This window comes from Rousettus aegyptiacus, unplaced genomic scaffold (assembly GCF_014176215.1).
Source record: "Rousettus aegyptiacus isolate mRouAeg1 unplaced genomic scaffold, mRouAeg1.p scaffold_m13_p_5, whole genome shotgun sequence".
Lineage (NCBI taxonomy): Eukaryota > Metazoa > Chordata > Mammalia > Chiroptera > Pteropodidae > Rousettus > Rousettus aegyptiacus.
The window spans coordinates 48017912-48045755 of record NW_023416308.1 but is presented as its reverse complement, the minus strand read 5'-3'; the positions used below and the strand labels follow the sequence as shown (position 1 = coordinate 48045755).

The following is a 27844-nucleotide window of genomic DNA, read 5'->3' as shown; positions in this document are numbered from 1 at the left end:
GAACTTTCTCACAGCACGGAAAATAAATCCATAAAATATGACATTCTCAGCACCTAACACAATACATGGTAGACAGTCAGTGCTAACACATATTTTCTGTTTGATGAACTGATTTCCTAAAAATTAAGAAAAACAATTACCCATTCATGCATCCATGGACCTTTCTCCATTTCTTCTGTGACACCTTTCTGCACTTAACCTTGGCAGGATGGAGAAGGTTAAAGAGGATTAATAGAAAAGCACTGCATGGACATTGTTCAAATTAGGAGAACTGTCCCTGGGTACATAGGATCAGTTACGTTCTTCCAAAGTGATAGTCAAGTGGTTCTCAACTGGGGGTGATTTTGTCCTCTAAAAGACATTGGCAACATCTGCAGGCATTTTTGATTATCATGATGGAGTAGAGTGATGCTACTGGCATCTAATGAGTACAGGTCAAGAATCCTGCTAAACATCCTATACTACACAAAACAGCACCTTTAACAAAGAACTATTCCACCAAAACATCAGTAGTGCTGGTCTTGAGAAACACTGACCTGGCCCACAGAGTACCAATGAGAATGCCCGATGCATTCTCTCTCTCCTTGACATGTACCCCTTCACCCTACCACATGTATTTTGTGGCTACCTCTCTGATGGCACCTCACTTCTGTCTTGATTCAAATGTTGTTGAATACTTGTTTCATTCTCTTAGTAGACTATAAGTGCCTGGAAAGCCAGGATAGTGATTTATTCTGTCTTTCTCACAACACCTCACACCTGGTAGGAGCCAGTTGAGTTGCAGTGAAATACTTGGGAGAGCATTGATTATGGGGAGCTGACACCTCTGTGCCAGATCACACTCCTTTCAGAGTATCAGGCACTTGCTAGGAGGTGTCAAGAGCTTGGGTCCCATGTGGAGTTCTCAGGTGAGCTGGACAGAAGACAGTGGAACACTTGCAGTATGCTCTGCAGACTGCAGCTAATCACGGGCCTTGGTTCCTATATATAGGTAAGGGTAATTCAAGACACAGGAGAGTCCCAGCCTGAAGGTGGTGTGTAGTTGTTCCTTATTTCCTCAGTGTCTCAGAGGTGGAGGCTAGCTAAAAAGTCCTCTTCAGAGGACAGCTGAGGACAGGAGGAAGAATCCTAGGAAGAGAGAATGGTCTCATGTTAATCCTTTGTTTCTTTCGTTCTCTTAGTGCTCTGGGTTCACTCATTTTCCCGTGCTCCCCACTGCACAGAATCCAGGGTGAAGATGGTCCTGTTCCTTATTTCTCTGGGTCTCTTGGAATCAAGACAGCTTGTAACCTTGTATAAAGCAGGCTACAGTCTTCTACTGGGAAAAGAAGAGGTATAAAAGCCCCTTCCTCTTTTCTCTGTATTCCTTGTCTGGGAGAAAAAGGCAAACTTACTAATCATTTTTTAAAGCTTGCCTTATAGAGAATCTAGAGCGCTGTTCTCATTGATAATAACCCTGTGTCTACAGACTCAATATCCAATATCATTTTAATCTTCAAGCGTATTAGACCACCCAGTATAATCAGTTCAGTGTATTAAAAGTCCCCAGGATTAAAATTTCTTCAATGTAGCATATATATTACTGTTCATGGAACAATTTATTTTTCTGGAGAAAACTGCATATATTTCTTGCTAGCAATGGAGCAATAGGGCTTAGGCTCCTAGCTCTTGGGTCTCACTGATGGGTTTGTAAATGTCCTCTTTCTCTAGTCCCAAAGACCAGCTTTTTGGCATTCAGCCCTGAAGGAGGCATTGGAAGTGATGTTTTGTCCATACCAATAAAACACACAATCCCCTAGCCTATGGAAGATTACATCATTTACATAACACATTCAGCCCAATTGGTCCTATTATAATCTATCATTCAATTATGTATTTGGTTGTGTCCTAGTCTAGTCATAATAAAATCATTATGAAAACCCATGGAGAAATTCATTATTCTTGAGCAGACATTAGTTTTTCAATTAGAACATTTCCTATTGTTATTAATTGTTTTTGTGTGAAAATACCATAAGTGATTGGACCATAGTATGAATCAGTCATCTGCCAAATTAAACTCAAAATCACTGTCATTATTGGGTTATCCTAATATGAAAGAGAAGCAAGCAAACCTAGGAAACATCAGAATATTCTAATGTATCTAACAAGTAGAGAGACAGGTTGATGTTTTTCCAAATGCCTCATTGACCAAACCACCCACCTCTTTACCATTCCTCCAATTAGTGCTCATACATGTGCATGCACACATACACATATCACATTTATACACATGTGTATGCACATACACAGCTTCACCTGCAAAAGCAATCTAACAATAAATCAAAGTAATTAAAGTCCTAAATCTGTAAATCTAGTCACATTTGGAGTAACAACTTGAGAGCCTCTTTGTTAGTGATCAGTGATTCCGGCTGGTTCACAGTGCCCTGGATGTCTAATCAGAAATCTGAGATCTGGTTTTGTACTTGTAGAGTTACACAGAATTTTAAAGTAATTTTTTTAGGTATGTTGGGTGGGGGGATGTTTTATTAACAAAAAACTTCTGTAGACATAGTGCAATTATTTATTTACTCAAAAAAATTCAACATGTTTAACATAAAAATGAAGGAAATTTGTATAGCTACCACCTCCTGGAAACTTTATTTTTTCCAGCTTTATTGAAATATAATTGATATAACATTGTATAATTTTAAGATATACTAGGTAATGATTTGATATACATACGTATTGTGAAATGATTACCCCAATAAGGTTAGTTAACATATCCATCATCTTACATAGTCACTTTTGTGTGTGTGTGTGGTAAGAACTTTGAAGAGCTATTCTTAGCAACTTTCAAATATACAGTACAGTATTTTTAGCTATAGTCATTAAACTTTATATTACATCCCAGAAATTATTCATCTTAAAACTGATAGTTTATACCCTTTGACCACTGTTTCTATGAGGTATTTTTTTTTTTTTTTTTTTTTAAGATTTTGCATATGAGATCATACAGAATTTGCTTTCTCTGGTTGAGAAAGGTCTTAAATGATATATTTATTAATTTATTAAATTTATTATTTAGAGGCAAAAGCCAACTCTAAGATCATAGTTTCTCACACAATTATGTAGAAAATGAAGAAATAAAAATGATTCCTCCAAGAATAAAACAACTAGAATAACAGGAAAATACAGATTTAAGGAATCAGCAATTCCATGAAAGTATAGACCAAGAGGATAAAGTTTGGAACCAGAAAGCCTAGATGAGGAATTTAATGTTTCTGAGTCTCAGCTATATAATCAAATAGGTTCTGGTTAAGGTGGAAATAAGGAGATGATATATATGAAAGCATTTTATATTTATAGTATTACATTTTAAATACTTATAATTAAACAGATTCTAATTAGAGCAGGGTGCCGAGTTTTAGTCTCTAGAGAACAGCAAGCAGTTTTTTTTAAAAAGATGGAAATAATTCTTTAATCTATCTGACTCATTAGGAGTATCTGTTTCAACAGACAACCTCTGATTTCCTTTTCTGAGGTGTTTTCCGCAATTGAAATAAAAGGGATTCTCATGGAATAATTTGTCTGGGGCAGAGTGATTTGCCTAATTTCCTAATTATCACATGTTTTCCTGAAGAAGGGCCCAATCTCAGAGGAAATGAGGCACAGGGATAGTTAATTGGATTAGAGAAATGAGCCAGTGGCCACATGAAGTTATTCAGGACAACTGGGCGTATGGTCAGGGTATTTGGAGTGGCACGGAGTTAGGTAGAGAGAAGGTCCTGGAAGGTACAGGACAATACACAAGAAGGAGAGAAATCTAAGCCTGCTTTATCATACCAAAGTTTAGTTCAGCTTATGAAAGATTCATACTTACACATCTTCAGTATTGCCCACCAAGAAAACCCTAGATGAATGCTATTTTTATAAATCTGGTTCCCTCATGCCTTATGTGTGGGTATCCCTTTTTATTATTTCCTTCTTTAGAAAATAAGAGATTATAAAACACCATTACCGACTAAACTAGAGATAGTGTTCTTGATTCTTGTTTAGCTCAGGGTTCTGTGTTGGGGGAGGCAGTCTGCCATCCTAGGCAGACAGCTGATATGCACTGAGCATAGGTAACTTAGAAGCCTCATCCCACTTATTGGGTTGACAAATGTGGAGTAGGGTGGAGGAGAGTAATTCTTTGATTACAGAGTCAGTAAAGGTGCCCAGGGCTCTTGCTTGGAGGAATCTGTTGGAAGTGAACATCTGTGACTAGATGACCTTCCAGAAGTGTAACCTAATGTCAAATCAAGGCTTGGATAAAGATGCAGGCTATAGATGTGGAGCCATACTCAGAGAAGACTGACTGGATTGCTGAGAGAAGGCAGCAGCAGGGGATGTTAGGTTAAGTCCTTGTTTGGTAACAGCCTAGGCAGCGGCTTGTAACCAGACTCTCTGACTTCGATAGGATGGCCTCTGCGCCCAGGGCCCTTCTGGGTGCTGGTGCCTCAGTCTCTCTCTCAGCAGTGCCTTGGCCTTGACCAACTATTCTTACCTGACTCTTTTCTACTTGGCTACCTTGTCTCTAATGCATGGCTTTTTCCTGCTCCTCAGTTTTTGAGGGTGCCTAGATTCCTGGTACCAGTGTATGAATTACTCAATTAGTCCTTTCCTTCACAGCCACTCTCCATTCTTTTCTAGAGCCGTTTGTAAAACCAGAACAGGGCCCTAATATGAGAAGGCATATTCTAGAACACAAATATATAGAACAGGTAAACAAATCTTATTTCTGCAACATGCCACTGAATTCAGTTAAGAAACTATGCAATTTGGCTGAGGATGTGGGGGAGCATGAATTGGAAATAAGTCAATTAAACCAGTTGGATTAAATTGACTGGTCATTTCAGCTGAAATGCTTGATCACTTTGCACTGGATAGACATAGCCTTAGAGAGCTTTTGAAACAGTTCCCATAGCAACTATACAAGGAAGAGATGGCAATAAGAAACTGTGCATGTGAAATTTATTTTATCATCTTTTGCTTGACTTCCTTTAGGTTCATCTCATATTCCTTTAGGCTCTGGCCATCTGGGCATGTTCTTTTTTTTTTTTTTTTTCCCTAACAGTTTTACCCAGGAAAGAACTCCATTTAAAATGAGCCCCCCCCCTTTTTTTACCTGCCTCTGACTGACAGATTGAGATTGTTATTTGCAATTGCAAACTTCAGTCCTTTGTGTCTCTAATGAAATTCTGCCTCCAACTGGCTCTGTCCTTCTCCCTTAAACTTTACTGCTTCCCTTTGCAGTAGGATTAGGTCATTTATTGCAAAAGAGATTAAGATTTTAACTCCAGGACCTATTCTAGATGATTTCCTTCAGTTAGGCAGCACATCATTTTTCACAGCTCCTGTAGCTCTGAAAACGTCAAAAGAAAATCCAGCCTCAAGGTATCTAATTCAAGCAGTCCTCTCTGCACTCTCCCCCAGCCCCTCCCCCGCCCCTATACTAACAAGTAGGATTCAAAACATTCCATGTTGGGGCAATTTGCAGACCGATATTTAATTCAGCCTCCTCTATTGCTCTGTATCTTGAATCAGATGTTCATCTTCTGAACCTTGTGAATGTCTACGCTGAGCCTCCTTTAAATAAACACATAATAGAGAGGAAGAGGCTGTCTCACCTAAACCCATTTCATTATATGTGAAAGGATTTATTTCCTCTCCTTTTTGAAATCACTCTTCCTAAGAATTGCTTCCAATTCTTGTTTCTAATACATGTGCAAAGAGCTTTTGCTTGAAGTTACCTGCTCAATCCTGTATCAAAAAAGTAGCTTCAGTCTTTGTTAACCATTTCTCCTAGGATACACATTAAATTTCCTTGTGTTGTCATTCAAAGCCTTTTACAAATTCATCCCAACTTACCTTTACAGTTTACACTCAAACAAGAAAAATGCAAAAATCTTTTGCTTCAACCAAGGTGGTTTGTTTACTAGACCCCCAAAACACCTCACCATCTCTGTATATCTTTGCTGATGCCATTTCTTTCACCTGAGATGACCTCTGTCTTCCTCTATGTTATTCAAAATCTTCTCATTCTGCACTTTAATTTCTATCTCCTTTAACCCATTTTCCATTTAGAAAAAATAGTGTAACTCGCTGCCAGCGTTAATTTAATTTTACATAAACACACTCTTTGAGGCTAAAGCAAATCTAACTGGTTTTCAATGTGAAAATAAAATATAAAAACTGTTCTTCAAGTTATTTATAAATATAACGTCTCTAATCCTAATGTAATATATATATATATATATATAGATCAGTATTTAATATTTTTTGTGTGTGTGTGTGGTAAATTTCAAAGCATGGAGCAACACAAAGTGGAACATCCCATGTCTCTCAAAAAAATTGCATTTCTCTCCAGATCTTCTTGGCATCCTCTTTGTTGTACAAGCAGCAAACTTTGCAGCGACAAGTTGACTCTGTCTCCCTGCTGTTGGTGGTATGCTCTTGGGGAAATGTCTTCCAGACAGGTAAAGAGGTATGACATCATCAGAGCATGGATGACCTTGAAGACATTGCTGCCCTGGCCTGTGGTGTTTTTCCAGCATTTTTTCAATCAACATCAGTCTGAAATTGACACGGTTGATTGTGTGCTCAGGATTGTCCTTCTTGAACAGAATGCAGGAGTTCAGCACTGTAATGTTTAAAAGATGGCAAAAGAATTTCTTATACCAAACTTGTGCCTTATGTGCTCAGCTGGATAAGAAGTGAGCATCTGCTCACCTGAGTCCACTGCTCCATATTCTCATTATAATCCACAATGACACATGGGTTCTTAATTTTATTTCCATTTCTGTTATCTACTTCAATCACAGTATCATTGTGGAATGCCAACAATATTGTCACCTCCTTCTTGTCATACCATTTTGGTGCTATAAGCTCACCACAGAATCTGGCCACAGTTATCCCTTTTGCAATCCCTCCCCCTTTTTTTTTTCAGATCATTTGGCATCTGTTTTCTGTTCAAACAAGCTATCTCAACTGCATAGTCCTGTTTTGATGTAATTCTCTGAAAAGCATGGAGATGTATAAAAGCTATTGAGGAAGACGCAATATTCTTGGCCAAGGAAGTCATTAACCAAGGTTAAGAACAATGCAACTATATCAGACCATCACATGAAGCTTTCAAATTTATACTGAGCCCTGTGTGAATAAGCACATTCCACACATAACCATATTGACTTTCATGAAGTAAATATAGCTTGAGACAAAATTGTGCTTGTTTTGTCAGGATGTATTGCTTTATAGCTAACCACCCATTGAACAGCATCAGTGATTCATTGACTGCAGTGTTTCTGTTGACAAAATTCAGACACCAAAGTGCCAGAGCCAGCTGGCCTAGGTCGAACAGCACCTGAGAGCAGGAGTGAGGATTAAGAAAAAGACAGAGACAAGAGATAGATTCGGGAGAGCTCACAGTCAATACTGCAGCAGCCGAGTTTATTTAGCACAGCCTATTTATACCCTAATGAGTGTGTAAAAAGCAAAACAACTGAAACTCTGTAGAGAACATTCAATTTCTCTCCCCAACACCAGGTGCACCTCCTCCTGAATCAGCAGACTGCACAACTGGCCAACTCTGCAAAAACATCCTGCTTAATAAACAGTCTAGTTTTCCTCAAAATGGCTTCTGACACCAAAGCAAAGGTAAAAATCTTTCACCAGTTATAATTTGCCTGAGATAAGGTATATTCAAAAGATGTATATTTAAAACATCTCCAGCTCAGGTTTCATTACTGCAAGAAACATTACTGCAGTAACATTACTGCAAGAAAGACTTTCAGTTTGTCATTGTCAGTGTCTTCCCATTTATCCATTCACGAAAATCCTTTCAGACCAGGTGGCTTGGAAGCCAACAGGGCAGCTTGGGCATTCATTTTGCTTGTAATTTTTGAAACCGATTCCTCAGTACAGAACAGTTCAAAATATTGTAGTGGGTCAGTGTTATCATTGACGTCAACTTTTCTGCCCCGGGGGAATCTGAGCAAACGCTACCAAAACTGTTAGTAACACTGACAGGGACTGAAACTGAAAGTAGCAAGTATGATTAAATATCTACAAGAAATAAAAAAGACATTAGGCTTTATGTAAAGCAGGGATCCAAGAGGCTCAGACGCCACCTACTGGAAACCAAAAGAAAAGCGCCTTCTTTGCAGCAGGCTACAGAGAGACCTTTATATAATAAATCTTCTTTCTGGAAAAACAACAGAATACACTTTCATTAATGCCAAGGCAGAGAAATAGTCCATTAAGTACCATGAACAACAAAGTGACAAGGCATCTCGGAAAGAAAGAGAAAAAACTCCAGAAAATAAGCTTACAAACATAGAAATATACAACCTAAGTGACAGAGAATTCAGATAGTACTTCTGAAAAAACTCTATGAGATCCAAGACAGTAATTTCAGGAATTGAAAAAATAACTATATAAGCAGAGCAAGGAGACTGAAACCCTCAAAAGGTACCCAATAGAACATCTGGAGATGAAGAACACACTGCAAGAGTTGAAAAATGAAATAGCAAGCTTGGGAAATAGAGTCAACCAAATGGAGGAAAGGATCAGTGATATTGAAGACAGAAATCTAGAAATAAATCAGAAAGGAGAAACTGAAGAATGAAAAATAATGAAAGAAAAATACAAGAACTAGCTGATACTATCAGGAGAGGAAACATAAGAATAATGGGCATTACCGAAGGTGAGGAAAAGAAGCAGGGACTAGAAAGCATTTTAAGACAAATAGTGGATGAGAATTTCACAAATCTAAGGACTGAACTGGAGCTTGGGATTCAGGAAGTCAACAGAGCAACCAATTATCTCAACCTAAAAAGGCCTTCACCAAGACACAATGTATTAATATTATCAAAAATCAATGACAGAGACAGAATTCTCAGGGCATCCAGGGAAAAGAAGATGGTAACATATAAAGGAAAACCCATTAGATTATCATCAGACTTCTCAGAGCAAAAACAGAATGCTATAAAAAGAATGATACCATTGTTTCCAAAGACTATCGATATACTAAAGTGATGCAAAAATAATAATAAAAGCAGAAATATTTCATGGCCAACTTTGGGGGTAAATTTAAGACTGTAATCAGTGAGTTATCTCAGGGTAAAGCTGCAGTGGCAAGCACTATCAATGAGTATTCTCAGGGAAAATGGAAAATGTGTTAAAAGCCCAGTATATATATATACATATATATATATGTATATATATATGTATATGTATATATACACACACACACAGATATATACATACATACACACACATATGCATACAGTTATTATTAGGTGCTGTTTGTTTGGTGTTTGTGTTAGTATGTAATAAACCGCTGCAAAAATCAGTGACTTAAAACAGTAAGCTTTTATCTTTGTGCCCAAGGGTCTGCAGTTCACCAATGGTTCAGCTGATCTATGTAGGATTCAGCTGGGCAGCTCTGCTTCATGCTGAGGGTGGGATGGGCTCCAGATGACAAGCTGGGTTCAAGTCTGCTCTATGTATGTGTTCATTTTGGCACCCAGGTTGATGAGGGCGATGGCTATGTGAGGCATGTTCTCATGCCTCTGGAGTGGAAAAGAAGTAAGCAAAACATACAAGCACTTTTAAGGCTTCTGTTCAGTCACCTTCACCACTATTTCATGGCCGAATCAAGTTATGTGGCCAAGCCCATGATCACTGGACAGCAAAATCTACACTGCCCACAGTGAGAAGGAGAGCAAGAATGCAAACTATCATAGCGTTCTTCATATACTACAATATCCCTTTCCCATGTAGACATGCTGCATCCATCCAAATGGGTGATAAGCTTCTGCTTAAAGGGCAAGACTGTATTTTGTTCATCATATGACCTTCGAAGCACTTATCCCACTGACTGAAAGATAATTGGATTTAAATTAATATTTGTTTATGTGTTGTTCTCACTGCATCTATTTAATAGACTTTATTTTTTAGAGCAGTTTTAGATTCACAGCAAATTGAGCAGAAGCTACAGAGATTTCACATATACTCTGGGCTCTCACACATGAACATCCCCCCTGCCCCCATTATTGATAGCCTCTACCTGAGTGAACCTACATTGATACATCGTAATTACCCAAAGCCCATAGTTCATATTAGGGTTCACTCTTGATGGTATACATTCTATGGATTTGGGCAAACATAATTAAAAATTATAATTTATATTTTAAATTTATAATGACCATTATAGTATCATAGAGTATTTTCACTGTCCTAAAAATCTGTGCTTTGCCTTATCGTCCCTCCCTTTATCCAAAGGCAACCTCTGATCTTTGTACTGTCTCCATAGTTTTGAATTTTTCAGAATGTCTTATAGGTGGATCATACATCATGCAGCCTTTTCATATTGACTTCTTTTGCTTAGTAATATGCTTTTACGTTTCCTCCATATTTTTTCATGGCTTAAAAACAAATGTATTTTTAGTATTGAATAATATTCCATTGTCTGGATGTACCACAACATATTCATTTACCTACTGAAGAACATCTTGGTCACTTCTAAGCTTCCACAATTATTAATAAAGCTGCTGTAAACACCCATGTGCAGGTTTTTGTGTGGACATACGTTTTCAGCTTCTTTCTGTAAATACTAAAGAGTACAATTGCTGGATCATATGAAAAGAGAATGTTTAGTTTTGTAAGAAACTGCCAGACTATCTTCCACAGTGGTTGTACCCTTTTGCATTTCCACCAGCAATGAATGTGAATTCCTGTGGCTCCATATTCTTGCCAGCATTTGGTATTGTCGGTGTTCTGAATTTTGGTTATTCGAATAGGTGTGTAGTAGTATCTCATTATTACTTAAATGTGAATTTTCCTGGTGACATGTGATACACAACATCTTTTGATATGCTTATTTGCCACTCATTGTGTATTTTCCCCTTTACCATAAACCAACAGGTAGCCCATAAAAAAAGGTCTGAAAGCTGTGCGAGTAGTTTCAAGGGGCGTTGTCAGTTTAGATAGATAATCAGTGACTGCCTTCAAATTCCCAGGCATTTCAAGTAAGGACAGTGTGGCAGTACTGTGGTTAATCAAGATGGATAGATAATAGTATCTTTATTTGAACAGTACATTACTGTGTCCATTTTGAAAACAGAATCACTGAAAGGCACAACTCTGATAAAAATTTTCTCTGGTAGTCATTTGAATCTATTTAAGAAAAGATGTTGGATCTTTATCTTAATCTGTGTAGAAATAGTTGTAGTATATTTGGTCATAGCTTCTGTATACTTTTGGCAACAATAGCTCTTCTTTTATTTTGCTTTTTCCTTTATGACTTAGACTTTATGACTACTTTATGACTTAGACTTCAGGTATCTTCTTGAGAGAATTGCTGAGTTATTTAATGCAGGCTTGCAGTGTCTTTGATGGGCCCTGGCATACTCAGGGCTTTCTCTTATAGCTGTATTGCTGAGGCACATGTAAAATCCTTCCCAAAATGACTTTTGTTCACGCTGATAAAGTAGTGAGTGATACAGAGGAATTCACAGCTGAGAGGTATTACAAAAGGAGCATGGGTCTGAAAGTAAGGCAGGCCTGAGTTTGCTCACAACTCTACCATTTTTTGTTCCTGTAACCTTGGATAAATTACTTAACTATTGTGAGCCTCACTTCCTTTGTTTGAAAAATTGAGATATTATCTTTAGTAATTGATATTACTATAATTGATAGTATTAATTGATTATTTACAATGTATTTGGGAGGATAGTTAAAAAGATCAAGTGAAATGATGCATATTTTCATGTAAAACACCATACTGGGTGATATGAGGTACCGAACATTGCATGTCAGTTCTCTTATTCCTTACTTTTTATGAGCCACTATTTCCAACACTGTGCTGCTGTTCCTCTCATGACCAGCTCATCCATACATTTATGTTCTTTACTTTTATTAAAATTTAAACAAATGACTAATTAACCAACAAAAATATCAGTTCACAGGTGTTTATGTTTTGTGAGTGCATGCACTACCCTGGGGCCTGAAAATAAGTACTTACTTTGCATTAGGTCAGGAAAATAGACATCTTTGTGATTTCTTATTCTAAAAGGATCAAGCCAAACCTCTCTTCAACTCACCAGTTTTCAAATCAGGACAATTTTGCTTCCTCCAGCAGATACTTTGGAATGTCTAGAGACATTTTTATTGCCACGACTGTGGGGAGGGGGTACTACTGGACTTCAGTGGGTAGAAGTCTAGGATGCTGCTATACATTCAACAGTGCCTACAATGGCTCCTTCCCCAACAACAAATCATTATCTGGCTGTAAATATCAATAGTGCCATCAGTGAGAAATCCTACAGTCCAACTGGGGAAAAGGAGATTATTTAAGTGAAGAATGGATTTTGCAAAAATTTCACTCTTACCTTAAGAATAATTCTGAATTTGAACTTAGGGAGGTGTTTAATGGTACTGAACGATTAATTCATATTAAGACTATGTGTAAAAATCCACATGACTCTGGTTAATTAAATAAATATAAGGAGCAGAGCTTCTCTTCTCTCATTGATGACAGATTAAGGTAACTCAGAATTCTTTGGTAGAAATTATTAAAAACAATGTTATTTTCAATTGCTCTAGAACCTAAGATGAAAAAGTATACAAACATGGGTTGAGAATCAAATCATAGGCCCTGAGCTGTCCTCCTTCACACTCCACACTTAAGTTTTCCTTGTGTTTGAGTCTTCTGTTGCTCATGGAATGACCCATCTATTTTTGTGGAGCTGTGACCTAAGGGTTGAGGTGTTTGCACAATTCTCTTATGTTGCATATGGCATTCAATAAAGGTGAGTCCAGTAATTGATGTTTGTCCTCCAGAATCAGGCATAATCTATTGTAAATTGTTTCAAATAACAGGACTTTGATGAATTACAATCAAAATTAAAGTCAAAAAGGAAAAGTAAAGGGGACACTAAACAAAAACTAGAGGGAGTACATCTATGGCCATGCTACCCTGAACAAGCCTGATCCTGTCTGATCTTGGAAGCTAAGCAGGGTCAGGCCTGGTTAGTACTTGGATGGGAGACCACCTAGGAAGAACAAGTGCTGTAAGTGTAAAATATAAAAAATAAGAGATTATGAGCTGACAAATTCCTTGCAATCTGTGAGGCCAACCAAGGGTTGCCTCACCTAAAAAACAAACAAATAAACAAATAAATAAATCAACTAGAGGATGTAATATGGCAGAGTCTTGATAGCGGTCCACCAAATTCATTGTCTTTTCTTCCTAAGCTCAAAGCTAGCCTACATTTCCTGGCCTCCCATGCAATAAAACATTGCCTTCTGACTGGACAATGGAACATGAGAGTAAATGATGTTTGCCACTTTAGACTAGATGCATAAAAACTTTCTGCATATCTGCCAACTGGGTTTGGATGCTTAGGGCAACCTCAAAAGCCATATATTGAAAATGGCAGAGCCTGCTCTTCCCTTAAGTTATATAATAGCCAAGGTATGAGAAGCAAGAACGTATCCAGACCCTTGGATGGAAGCTTATTGGGGACCAGAGAAGTCAGCTATCAACCACCAGGAAGAAGCAGAAGTGAGAAGGCAGTAGTGACTAAGAAAGAAGGGTTATATCCAGTTTTCACTAACCAAGTATTACTTGGTGGAAAGCTTTCAGTCTGATTGCATCTTCCAGATACCATTTAGCTTCTGGCCAGTGACTTTGGACAGTCAAAGAGGGATTTGATAAACTCATCAGACTAGAGAATAATTCTGTGAAAGCCACTGTAATAAAAAACAGAGCCTTCACTTGACAGGTCTGCCTGGAGAGGCAGAGGTCAGAGGTGGACAATTTTACTCTAGAAAATACCATTAATGTATTCCTCCTCTCCACATCTCCCACTTATTCTGGCCAAATATTTTTCCTTCATTATGCTCCTTAGGGTAAAAAGAAATTATTTTTAACAGAGAAAAAGGTGCACTGATGAAGAAACCAAACAGTTCTTTCATGAACTTTCTATTACAATCATCCTCAGGTTTTAATTAAAAGAGAGTCTTTTTTTTTTTTTTTCCACATCAAACCTGGCCTTCATGAGCAACACAGGTGCCCATTGAAATCATTTGGAAATGGCCTGGGAGCTTGTTTAATGTCACTGCCTAATCACTTTGGCAAATGTCACAGCTTCGGGGCATGCATTCTTACCTTAAGTTTCTTTGCTCCTCTATCCTCCTAGGTAGAAGCCCCTCCATGCATCTACAAGAAAGTACAAAACCTTCTCAAGCTGAGTTTCTTTCCTTTTTACTCTCTAGGATTCTGGGAGAGACTTTAGGCAGGGAACACATACAAATAATGTTTCTGTTGGAATAAAAAAAAAATATTGTGATCTGTGACTACTAAGGTTCCTTTTAATGCTGAAAATTAGGGTTTTATATGTCTTTACATGTACTTCAAATTTTTGCAATGTTTGCAAGGCTCTCTGCCACCTTGACTCCCTACCTTAGACCTCTTTAGGTACTCAATGGCATAAACAGCATGCCCAGTTTCCTCTAAATATTTCAGTGGCATAATTCCTTTGTTCTTTCTTCCAACTTCAACCCTTACCTCAGACTTTTATTCCACACTCATGTCCTCCAACTTGCTGATAAGTAAAAAATGGTAGTACATTTTAAATATATTTTCAATAAACCACAAAAAGAAAAGCACAATATGACTCATTCTTAGGGGCCTTAACATGAAGGAATAGTGCAGATGAGGGTGATGGATAAAGGGGATGGGAGGCTTAATCTGCCAATTTTACCTCAGGATCTCAGACCATCACCAATTTAATACCTTTGCCCTTTTTCTTTGTCTTCCTCACCTTTTAAAACTGTGGCTTAATACAGTCAAATGCTTTCTCATTCTCCTATTCCTTTTGGTAAAATGATTCCTTTTATTTAATAACATTGAATGATAATAGTAAGCCTCACAGAGAAGGGAAATGAGAGCTATTTCACAGAGCAAAAATAGACATGTGGAAATACATAAAATTAAAAACCTTCTGTACAGCAAAGGAAACCATCAACAGAGTAAAAATGCAGCCTGTGTAGTGGGACAAAATATTTGCAAACCGTATATTATTTGATAAAAGGTAAATATCCAAAATATATAAGGAACTTCTGTACTTCAGTAGCAAAAAGACATAACCCAGTTAAAAATGGACAAAGGACTTGATTAGACATTTCTCCAAAGAAGACTTACAAATGGCCAATGGATATTAAAAATGTGTTCAAAATTATTAATCATCAGGGAAATCCAAATCAAAACTACAATGACATATCACCTCATACATGTTAGTATGGCTATTATAAAAAACAATTAAGTGTTGGTGAGGATATGAAGAAAAGGAGACCCTGTATACATTGGTTGGTACATAAATTGGTACAGCCATTATAAAAAATAATATGGAGGTTCCTCAATAAATTAAAAATGCAACTACCATATGATCCAGCAATTCAACTTTTGGATCTGTATCCAAAAGAATTGAAATCACTATCTTGAAGATAGATCTGTACTCCTAAGTTTATTACGGGGCATTATTTACAACTGTGAAAACACAGAAGCATCCTAAGTGTCCATCAATAGATGAATAGATAAAAAAAATGCAGTGTATTTACACAGTGGAATATTATTCAGCCATAGAAAAAAGGAAATCTGCCATTCGTGACAATATAAATGGAGCTCAAGGGTATTACCCTAAATGAAATAAGTCAGACAGAGAATGACAAATACTGTATAACCTCATTTATATGTGGAATCTAAAAAAAAAAAAATCAAACTCGTGATATAATGAACAGATTGGTGGTTGCCAGAGGTGGATTGGGGGATGGAAAAAATGGGTCAAGGGAGTCAAAAGATATAGATTTCCAGTTGTAAAATAAATAAATCCTGGGGATGTAATGTACAGCATGGTGACTATAGTCAATAATACTATATTGTATATTTGAAAGTTGCTAAGCAAGTAGATATTAAAAGTTCACAAGAAAAATGTGAATATTTGAGGCAATAGATGCTAACTAGACTCATTGTTGTGATCATTTCACAATATACACAAATTCATATAATTATGTTATACACCTGAAATTAATCCCAGTTATATCTCGATTTTTTAAAAAGGGGGTATTAAAGAGACAGATAGGTATGGAAATACAGAACAGTGGATCCCAGAGGCTGTTCAGCAGACCAGAGCTTGATTGCATTCAAGAGATCATGTGGGATATACACTGTATCTATATCCTCCCCACTTTTTTGACATGAAATACTTTACCACTAGGAAATAGATTGCCAGGGAGCTTGTTAAATTGTAGATTCCTCACTCTTCCCTTGGGATTTAGATTTAACTGAGTGAGTCTTGAGAATATATTTTTAACAAGGTCTCCAAGTGATTTCTATGTTTCCCATATTGGAGAAGCACTCATTTAAGACACAAGCGAAGAGGATAATCTTGGGCAGGAATAAGAGCACATTTTTTTTTTTTGAGACAGATAAAGATTTAAGGATGGATATGAATTCAGATATGTTTAATGGCTAAGCAAGGTAGGCTTTGCATATGTCATCTGCCAAAAGAAGTGGGGAAAATGTGTGTCTCACCTGGAAACATGGCTTCAGAGCCCAGAAGTAATTCTCTGAGAGCAGTAGTGATTGACATTGCTCTAAAAGTAGCCCTTTCCCCAGACCAGGGAAGTTCTTAAACTAAAAGAATAAGGTAGCTACGACTTTGAGACTAAATTATCTATAGTGCTGGAGAGGCTGGATTTCCTAGGTTCCACCCAGAGCATCACAGTGGAGGCAGTTTAGGGATGAAGCAGTGGTCACAGAGCCAACCATAACTAGGGAACAACAGCCTTTTCAGAAACTACAGCAAAGAGACAAGACTGAGTCAGATTTTCTACTTCTCCATTATATGACCCACTGTGGGGATGGTATGGAGAGAGGCAAAGGTTGGGAGAGACTGATAAAAATACCAACACCATTCTGTGTCCCCTTTATGTGACTTTCTGTGCTGTTTCTCTGCTCGAATCCTATTCTTCATAGTGGAATCTACATAGTTCCATCTACCTGGCAGTCTTGAACTTATTCTTCAAGAATCACCTTTAAGAACCATCTGTGAGACTTCCTCTAACTCCAAGGTATCAGTTCCTTCTTCCTCCATGTGTCTGACACATTGTGTATGCCTGCCATTGTAGTGTATACCACATTGCTCCATCTCCTCCCTAGTAGCTTAGAATGCATATTATAGATTCTCAGTAAATATCCACACATTAATACTGAGTGATGGTAGGAGCCAAATATTTTTGTGAAGCAGGGATGGTTTGGGGAAAGAAGTGTTATAGAAGGTAGATGTGATTGTTGCCTGGATAATTGAGAGTGGTCTATAGGGATTCACTGTCAATAAACTAGGTCTAAGATCATGTAAGTCAACAAATCCAATTTTATCCTAGGTAATTTAAAAGTGATTGAAATGTTCCTAAAATCTAGTGGGATAAGCTTGTTTGTCCTGGGTGAAATTACCTAAGGAAACTGAATTTCCAGATAATTCTACCTCCTGTTTTTTAGATACCAGTAAAACACAAAATCCTGAGTAGGAAACAGGCCTTTTTTTTTTTTACTGCTAGAAAGCCACTGATTTGTGTTTAACTGAGCCATCTTTCAGGAATCTTCCATCATGTCATGTAGCCTTGCTCTTCCTAAGTAGTTAGCACATCCCTATGTATATCTATACAATTATAATTGGCTTACATGTGATCCATGCTTACAAGTCCCATTACTGTGATTACATATTATACATATGGGTGCTCTCCCCTAGGATATCTAGGTCATTGCTTTTCAACAAGAGATATGAAATCATAGAATGCTAGTATATAACACAAAATTCTCATTTTGCAAAAGAGAAAGCCGAATCCCAGAGACATTATACAAGCTTGTCAGATATTACATATTCATTTAAACAATGAATCATTAAATCATTCAAAAACTATTTCAGTGATTCAATGTCCAAAAACATAAAGATGTTGGATACAAAGAAAAATGACACAATTCCTGACATCAAGAATTTCACTATTTTCTCTAGAACAGACATATAAACAGCAGTATACTACCAGTGGAGTGTATACTTTGGTTTAAACCTTTGGAGAACAGCTTGACAATAAATAAGTTTTTTTAAAAAAATGATTTTAGTCCTTCAATTCCACTCCCAAGAATTAATCTAGTGGAAACAAACTTGAAGGTAAGCAAATATTTAGGCATAAAGTGTTCTTTTTTTCTTCTTTTTAAATAATAGTGTTGCTTTTGAAAATGTTGCTAGATTTCAGAATAAACTATGGTTTATTACATAGTGAAATCTTTGCAGTCATTAAAATATATGTTGAAAAAAAAATACAGAGAGAAGATCATGAAATATTGTTGAGAAGGCAAAAGAGTAGAAACCAGTTTAGTTTATGGATTATGAATTTATTTTTTAAAGTATTTCTTCATTTATGCCTAGGAAAGAAAACCTCTCAAAGTATTAACAGTAGTCATCTCCAAATAGTAAATTACAGATACATTTTTGTTGTCGTTGTTGTTGTTCTGTTGGCTGTATTTTCTAAATGTTTTACAGTGAATAAACATTTGCTTTAAAGTAGAAACAAAGAGTTATTTCTAAAGTAAATAAACTGTATGTGAATATCAAGGCAGCATTTATTCCTGAATATCTGAATCTATCCATGTGGAGCCAGAGGGTACTGACCCATTAATTAGTGACTCACTGACTGTGTGTAGTTGTTTTTCACTAAATTGGCCCAATTGAGCATTATATGTAAATACCTTTTTTAAAATTTGATAGAGGAAAGACTAGAACAATTGTTTTCTCTAAATCTTCACAAAAAAGAAATAAGCAACAAGGATATACATCAGAATCAAAAATGCTTTAAAAAAAATTTCCAGAGTGAGAGAACACAGCTCTGCTTATCCTTTTGTGCCAACTAGAGTTATTGATGCTCCTTCAGGGAGCCCTACATCCCTGCCAGGCTTCAAGAAGGCTCCAAAATCACCAAATATCTGGTATTCAACACTAGTCATGTGTTTTGATAGTTTCTATTCTTTGAAAATTGGGAATTCAGGCATACATGCTAATCCTTTATCAGGCAGAACAGCAAGTCGCCCAGAACATCCCGCTTTCCCATAGTCCAGGGTAGATGGTTATTTACTGATTCTTAAATCTCTTTAATGTCTGTTCTCAACAAAGTGCTTTCAGTCTTTTAGGGAGGTGTCGGCATGACATTGAAAGGATGAACTGAGACAAATTCAATGGGAACACTGCACCAAGGTCAGAGTGAAAACAATATTTACCTTGCAAAGACCTCTAGGCACTCAGATTAAATTAGAACAGGAATGAGTACATGCTCTCTTCTATTTACTTAGTTGGCAGAAGGTGCTTTATTTTGTATAAATCACATAGCCATCATTAAAAATATATTCTATTTTTAAAGTGCTGTACCCTGTCGGAAAGAGGATCTGGCTTCTTAAAGGATGTAGTATAGTCTAAGGCGGCACAGAAAGAGCAAAGAAGCAGAGAATGAACATTTATTGTAAATTTCTGAGGATCTCATATAACCCTACCCTTCAAATCTTCATTGATCCCAATTTTCATCTCTTCTAGGGAGTTGTCATGATTCTCACTTTACAGATGAACAAATTGAGGTTAATTTCAAGAGTTTTAAAAAAATCAATGTATGGTTGCCCAGTTGGGTCGGTGGCAGCAACAGATTTCAGACCCAGGTTTGTCAGATTCCAAACCCTGTGCTTTTTCCAAAGCACCCTGCTGTTTCCAAAAATCAGATAGACAAATGTTGTAGTGTCATGTTAGACGAAAAAGAAGTCAGAGAGATCAAGTGACAGGGAAAGCTAGTATTTAGATTTAGAAAACCTTTTATGAAGTTGTCACACACTTTCCTACTTTGATATCTGCAGAACCTGATCATGTGTTCAGGTTATGTGCACCTTTGCAGGTAGGTACCTAGTAGGACTGATCCTCAGCAAAGATGAGGAACAAGTGGCCATTATCTCTGGTATTAAGTGGGCCTGCTGCTTGAAAGTGGGGCAGAGCTTGTAGGCTTGTAGGGAGAATCCAGTACCCAGCGATTCAGCCTGGACCGGCATGCTTTACATCTTCATTAAGCCGCCTGCCCCCCTCCTAACTTCCCCACTGTCTTTGTTTTACAAGCTTCTGATTTTACACCTGCTTCAGCTCTTGCTTTAAAGATTCAGCCATTAGAGGTTTCATTGCTGGGGAGCAGTGGTGGAATGGGCTTGTCTCTTTTCTGATTTCGAGAATCAGGACTGAGCTCATGGTAAACAATTCTCCACTGACTTCTAACATACAGCTCCATATCTTATAAGCTGTTCCCTTTGAAGTCTATTTGGATTCTGACCTTTGGCAAACCCTTTTTCAAGCACTCATGATCATGGTGGACTTTGCAGGATTCTACACCAAGAGAACCACTAGGTCACAATCCAGGTTCGAAGGTTTCCCTAACATGTTGCTCTCCCACATCTCATACCCATGGGCCCTACAAGATGACTAGTTACATTTAAAAATCTAAAATTATGAAATCGAAATTTTGACCTGAGAAGTTAATAGAGTTCAATCTCAAATTTTTCCCAGTTTAACTACTTCCCCCATTTAACAATAATTATTTGAAAGTTTGGACTTATGTTGAATCAAAATTGGCCTCCTAGCTACCTCTCACTGGTTCCAGTTCTTCTTTCTGGGGTTATCCAGCCCACAGGAAGGTGATATTAAAAAATGTTTCAAAGAACTGATGTCCTTAGTGAGATTGTTAAGAGAGGCCTTTTGTAGAAGGAGATATACTATGAGAGCAAGCTTTAGGCAAGCCACTTCCAGGATTCACCTGATTCCCCATGGATCCCATTTCCTCTGTTAAGTGTTGTTTTAGGTTTTTGTTCCTCACATGAAACTAGCCAAGAATAGCCAGGCCTCCAGTTCCTGGCTGCAAATCTCTGAGGACATCTTCTTTTGCCACATCTTTAAAGAAGTAAATATAAGGCTTCCACATGGTCCTATCTAACATCTCAGATAGAACCAAAGCCCTGACTGGAAGAAAGAGGTAAAAGTAAATTCTTTGTGAGTTTTGTTTTAGATGGCTTTCAAACAAAGAGATGTAAAATTACATTAGGTTTGGTAGAACATCTAATTCATTTTATCTGTACAGAAACAAATAATGGGAACTTTGTGCATTATGTAAAACTGACTGTAGCTCAATTATTAGATACTGGATCACTAAAACCACAGCAGCTGTAACCTCAGCAAAAAGTGAGTTAGCCCTTTGAGCCCTAGATACTGGATGCCCAGGCCACACCAGCTCTGCCCTTTCTAACACCTGACCGCCTGGCTGATGGGGCTCAAGGGACCCAGCCAGGTATAGCCACTGCTAGGACAAGGGGCCTGGCCAGTGGAGGATGTATCCACAAACCCAATGGCTTTCTACTTAATATCTTCCAGAAAGGCACCTTGGATTAATAGAAAGATCAGGCTTTGCAGATAGACTCGGTTTTGAATCTTGGCCTCATCACTTAGTAGTTGTGTGCCCTTGGACAAATTATTTAACCTCTCATTTTTTTCTTCTAAAATGGAGATGATTCTGTATCCATCCCATAAGGGTGTGCCAAGGATTAAGTAGGATCATGTTTGCAAATACTGTATATTACAGCAGAAGTGAATAGTTGTCCTCTTTGCCTTTTCTATTTATATCTTCCTTGTTTTCAACTCTTTCTTTAGTCTGGGGTGTGGGATAAGGATGTGCTAGAGAGGGCTTTCAGATATACTTCCACACCCCTGCTCTTTGGGAGCTCTGCTTCTGCCTCCTGCTACTACTTATCCTTTGACCATTTTGATCCTCATCATCATCTCCACAGAAAGATGAGCCAGGGACATGGAGGAAGTAAAATGCAAATCCATCTGCTCAGTTCTTTGTGTGCACAGTTTTTAGAAGGAAGCTAAAGCTATTAATGGAAGTGAGGATGTATGCGGCTTTTATTTACAGTACATCTACTCTAGAGAGTACAGAGAGGAATCACACATGATGACTGCCTTCCAAGGCCTTGCTGACCAATGCGGGAGTTGTACCTGTAGGTAAATAATTTCAAGAACGTGATAAAGGTTATAATAGATGTATGCCAATTTATCAGGTCATTAGGATTCACAGACTGCTTCTGTTTCTATTTCACATTGCAGCTAAAGAGGGTTCCTAGCCTGTCATTGTTGAAGTGGCAACTTACTATACACCTGGGAAGGACATTAGAACTCTTAACTTCTTCCAGAGTTTTGCTTCTGGTGAGTTAATTCCTAGATGGTGGTGGATAACTTAATGGCAAGTTGCTATTGTTAGCAAGGAGTGACAGATGTGGAGATAATTTTGAATCATGTTAATATTCTGAGAAACAAATGAGCTCCTGTTGACATAATACCTGACTTCAGGAATGGATTACAGTGCATTATGTTCCCATGCCCTTGCTGGAAAGCTCAAATCTAAGAGCAAGTGGTGGTGTTGTGAGATCTCGTAATCCCAAGAGTTGGCATTTTTCTTCTCATTAAAAAAAGAAAATTCACATTTTCTTTTGGATTATCTAATCAAGTTCCTAAGAATACAAGTATTATACAATCATGCCAAAATGTATCCTGTGATACAAAAATAATGTAATTTCAAATATTTGTTAGAATATCTGTTCTTTTTTTGATTTTGGGTTTTTTTTGATATTAATAATGATCATAAACTCATTCAAAAGAAAATATACCCATGTTTCCAAGTAAAATAGATTACCTGACATTAGAGTAGAGATAAAAAATTACCCATGCTTCCTGTTCTGACTAACCCATCAAACCTGAGTGTGCAGTGGCCATTTCTCCTCTTTAACATGACATTCCTCTGACCATTCAGCACTGGAGTCAGGTGAAGGTTGACCAGTCCTGACATCATGCCTCCCTAATTTTAAATAATCCATGAGGTCTGTGTAGAATCCCTCTGTGTTCTGTATGTTCCCCTCATTAAGTTCTCCTTTCTGTGCTATAAAATCATTAGGAACATGGAGTTCTAGAGAAAGAATAAGCCTAAAGTTTCATTATATACATAAGAATTTTCTTTTGCAGAGCAATTTGCTAGGAAATTTGCATACATGTTTTAAAATCTTCACACTTTAAAGTAGAAGTTTGTTATACCCATGTTACAAGGATAGAAACTGAGGTTCACAGAGATTAAATGATTCATTAGAGTGGTGGTCGAACAAGGGTCCATCCCTGAGTTTGCATAGCTTCAAATCCGCTACACTGAAGTTGGTTAAAATCAGCAAACTAAGGACTTATGGACCTGATTCAGTTCAAAGTCATGGTGTTTTGTTTTGCTTGGTCAGCACTGGAATAGTCTTTCCCCTGTTAGCCATTTTCACTCTCTTATGCCTTGTCATATATATCATACATTTACTTTTTCTCCCTGGTCCCTGGTAACAGTTAGAGCTTATGATCTCTGTTCTGAGTGTAATGGAATGATCATGAGCTTTGGAGCCAGACCCGTCAAACATTTCATTCCAGGCCCAACCAATTACTAATGGCTTATGCTTTGGGCAAAACTTTGAGACTATTTCCTTCACAAAAATGGGACTAGCTAAACCTAGGTCATAGAGCTATTGTAAAGATGAAAAGAAAATAGTGTAAAGTGCTTGATATTTTATACATATTATCTCTTTCCATTCTCATCACCATCATTTGTAAAATCATTCTTTTAAAATTTCCGCTTAGTTCCAAACTCTGCCCCTAGAGGATATTAGACTAGAATACTTCTTGCCTCCATTTCTACTGAGGTATGGAATTGAAAAATACCAAATACCAAGGAAAGTGTGAGACCAGCCTTTGTACGTGTGATGACTTATAATAGAAATATTTAATAACTACCTTCATGTTCCTTGGTTGCTTAACCATATCAAATACCTTTTAAAAAGTCATAAATGGGAGAGGTGGGAAGATTGGTAAAAAGATTTTCTAGAAGTTGGCTGTTGCTATGTTAAAAGTCTACCCCTCCCCTTCTTTACATCAGCCTAATGGGGATGGACTGCTATATGACCCTTTGGAGAGCTAAATGTATTATTGCTGCAGTTAGTAGAGAAGGAAGCTATAATAACTTGGGTCTGATTCTCAGGCAGGAAATCTAGAGGATGAAAGTCCAATGACCAATTTGGTAGCAGAACCAAGATCCTCACTCTCATTCTGGGCAAAGGTATGAAAATGTTTCCCATGGAGTAAATGTGGGCCACATAGAGGAGCTTATAGCAGATGTCATCAATACTTCACTCATATCCTATAGACACTTCCCTTTCTCTGTGTTCCTACTGACTTGTGGTTACTAGGAACTTCATTTGTAAGGATTTTTCTAGTACTGGAGGGGCCATGCTGCTTTCTGGGGATAAAGTAGGCCAGATGTGTTAGGGAATTAACTTCTTGAAACAGTCTCACAATAAGATTGACTTGAAATATAAAACTGAGGTGCATTATACGCCTGCCAATCCTACAGCTCTCTTGTATCTCACCTGGGGTAATTCTGAGGCAATATCTGACACTATTTCCTAAAATTTCCCTGTGAGGTTAAAATCTTAGTGGCAGCTGGCTTTGGGTGTACTCTTTACTATGTTTTCTTCCCTGTATCATTTCCTTATTACCCTACTGGTGTTCTCTGCAATTCCCAAATTAACAACTTGCATTTGAACATTTGCCTCAGGGTCTACTTTTTGAGGAAACCAAACTAAGACAATTGGCACTAGAAAAGGTCCAAGGAAGAATACCCTTATGATAGGATTCTGAAACTTGCCAACCTGATTGTAAAAAGTCTTGGTGGTGATAGGAGAATTCATGATAATCCCTGGCATGTTGAGCATCACGATTATGTAAACTCTCCTATGTAGTGGATTAGAACAGGATATAGGTTTATATAAAAACCCTAGCATTTTAGAAATATGGTGGAAATGGTAATTATGAAGACTGTGGACTGTGAATTGATTGTTTTTAATTGCCATAGTGAAACTAAAGGAAAAAAGTAATTCTCAGTTTGATACCTGGACTTTTCAATATGAAGCCCAGAAGACCTCTAATTCAGCATTCAAAGAGACCATACTTCCTGTAGCTAGAGGGCAGATCCAGCTAAAAATCAGTTCTGGATCTGAGTGTGAGTTGGGTAGAATTACAAAGACAATTCTCTGCCCTGGCAAGTCTCTCATACTAAAATTGGGGGCTTAATAGGCAAGAAGTGTGTCCCTGAAAACTGAAATGGGTATATTTTGGGGCAAATGTACTTGAGGATTTTTAAATTTATAGATTCTCCTGAACCCCTAGGTCTACAGAAATGGTTCCATCCCAATCAACACAAGATAGCAGATTCTCTGCCTAGAAAACATGGAGTGTTATCCTAAGGCAGACACCTCATAAAATGATACTTGCCTTATTCATATTTACCTCTGTGCCCTTCACAGATTCTAGAACAATAATAGGAGTAAAAATTCAACTTGAACTCCTAGGAAAATGCTGTCCTCGCTCCAGAAAAAAAAAAAAAAAGGTATGATTAACAAAATGGCTGCAAGCCTTGGCTAATATGTCATAGTAGAATCAGGGAGACAATACCTGAGAATGGATTTTGACATTAATGAGAACTATAAGGCTGGATAGAGAGAATTTTTGACATGGGAACTTGCTCTCATAACATCAGCTTAATGTACTGGGAAAAACTCCTGTAGTTGATTCTAACATATTCTTGGTGTAGTTCCCCAAAGTTTGTGGGAGGATGTCCTGCAGCAAATGAGATGGGGTTGTTATAGAAATACTCAGCTCCTTAATCCCTAGGTAGGAAAATTTGATTTTAATTAAATTTATTAGAGTGACATTGGTTAATAAAATCATATAGGTTTCAAGTGTTATGGAAAATTCTTAGGTGAACATTGAACACTTTTCCAGAGATTTCCCTTGGGATTAAGCAGCAAGAAGCTGAAACAAAATGTCAGATTCTTAGGGTGTAAAGAAATAGTCACCAGCAATAACTGAGCGAAGGGATAAATGTAAGCAGGTCAAGGAAGAAGTTTTCCATCTTGAGTCAACCTGAACATATACCAGGTCCCAAGGATGTAAAGCTATCTAGGGATGGAATAAGTCTAAGTAAAAATTTCCTATCCTTCACCATTTTCCCTCCTCCTTTGTTTTGACTCCGGAGAGATAAGAAAGTAGTAATAAATGATTAGGTGGTGGGGTAGGGAAAAAGTGAAATACGAACCAGAGAAAAAGAGAAGAAACCAGTTAGTACTCATTTTCCTCACTGTAGGCTTTTGTTTAAAATAAGAGCAGGTTGTAAGGAAAGAGAAAATATATGATTAATCAGTTTTTGAATTTTTATAAGTGTCTTAGACTAGGTTCTAATTACTGAATTGTCTTTGTGTTGTGATTTAAAAGCATTTAAGACTGTCTTTTAACTAAAAGTTAAAAAAATCACGATACCTATTAGTTTTTTATTCAGCAGTAAAGAAAATATTCCTAGACAATATTTAAAGATATAGTGAAATGAACAAACAAATAAAAATCTGAAGTTTCATTTGATTACATCAAAAGTGCCTGTTCAACCTCCCCATTCTACTACTTCATTGTTCCTTTGTCTTTTTAGAAACACTCTGCCTTTTCTCCCCACATGTTCTATTACAGTAATAAAAAGTATAGTGGATGGCAACTGATATAGAGAAAAGGTAACATAGAGTGCAGCGAGAAATCTAAGCTCTCTTAGAGTCCTTTCCTAGTCAGTTATAGCTGTGTTTGATAACTCCCAGGCTATCTTAATGCCATATTCACATTGTTTCATGTGTTTTATTTTTCAAGCATAAAATGATATATAGATAATGGAAAAAGACTGAGAGATAAAACGTTGAAAACCATGAGGCTATTGGGCATTCTTGATTCTCAAAATAAATACAGTAATGTTTGTTTCATAAGGAAGAAAGAAATAGGAATTGAAATAGTCACCTATAATGGGGAATAAGTCACTTGCTATCACTGTGTTCCATTAGAATCTTCCAGAGCACTGAGCACTGTGTGCCCATCAACAGATCTGTGACCCAAACCAAGTATTTTTCTCTTGCTTTAAACTTTTGTGTTATAGAACACAAAATCCAAAGCTATACTCACATGGAGCAAAATCACTTCCCCTTTCTTTGCATAAACATTCATTTACCATGGAAGATAGCCATTTTTGTTGATAGTTTTTATTGTCTTCCAAACTATCTTTAGAATTCTGCTTACCACAACAGCCTATAATGCACAAGACAGTCTCTCACAACAAAGAATTATTTGGCCCCAAATGCCAATCCTGCTGAGTTTGAGAAACACTTGTCGAGGCATATCTTTTTGTGCATGATGGAAATATTTTCAGTTTATCTTTCTCATGAAAGGCAGATTCACAGCCTACAGTTCTTGAATGAAGCATATGCCACTAGGCTTCTGGTCATAATCCTACACTCTCATTTTCCGGAAGCTGTTGGTCACAAAGATCTTATGAATTCTTTGACATCTGCTGGTCCATCTATCTTTACCCATCTACTTCTCTAGCTTCACACCCGTTAGTCTACTAAGTTTATATTCTTCCGTTCTTTGACACAAGTGATATTTCATTTATAAATACCAAGAAAAGAGAGAATGTTAGCATTCTTTGCCTTCAACTAGCTAATCAAAATGCAATCATGTGTGTAACTGGAACACAAGTTCCTGACTACAGAGACTTTATATCTCATTTAAGAGACCCATTT

The 27844-nt window shown here is 37.4% G+C and overlaps 1 long non-coding RNA gene and 1 pseudogene across 1 annotated transcript in view; both read left to right on the top strand.

Annotated features, from left to right (window-relative positions):
* The window catches only part of LOC107518693, a 60941-nt gene extending 38255 nt beyond the window's left edge, over positions 1 to 22686 (top strand). Inside the window, exon 3 of the long non-coding RNA XR_001598937.2 lies at positions 22260 to 22686. This is a non-coding gene — a long non-coding RNA (uncharacterized LOC107518693). The remainder of the gene's footprint in view (positions 1 to 22259) is intronic.
* LOC118603594 lies at positions 12980 to 13098 on the top strand (annotated as a pseudogene).
* Positions 22687 to 27844: the final 5158 nt, after the last annotated feature.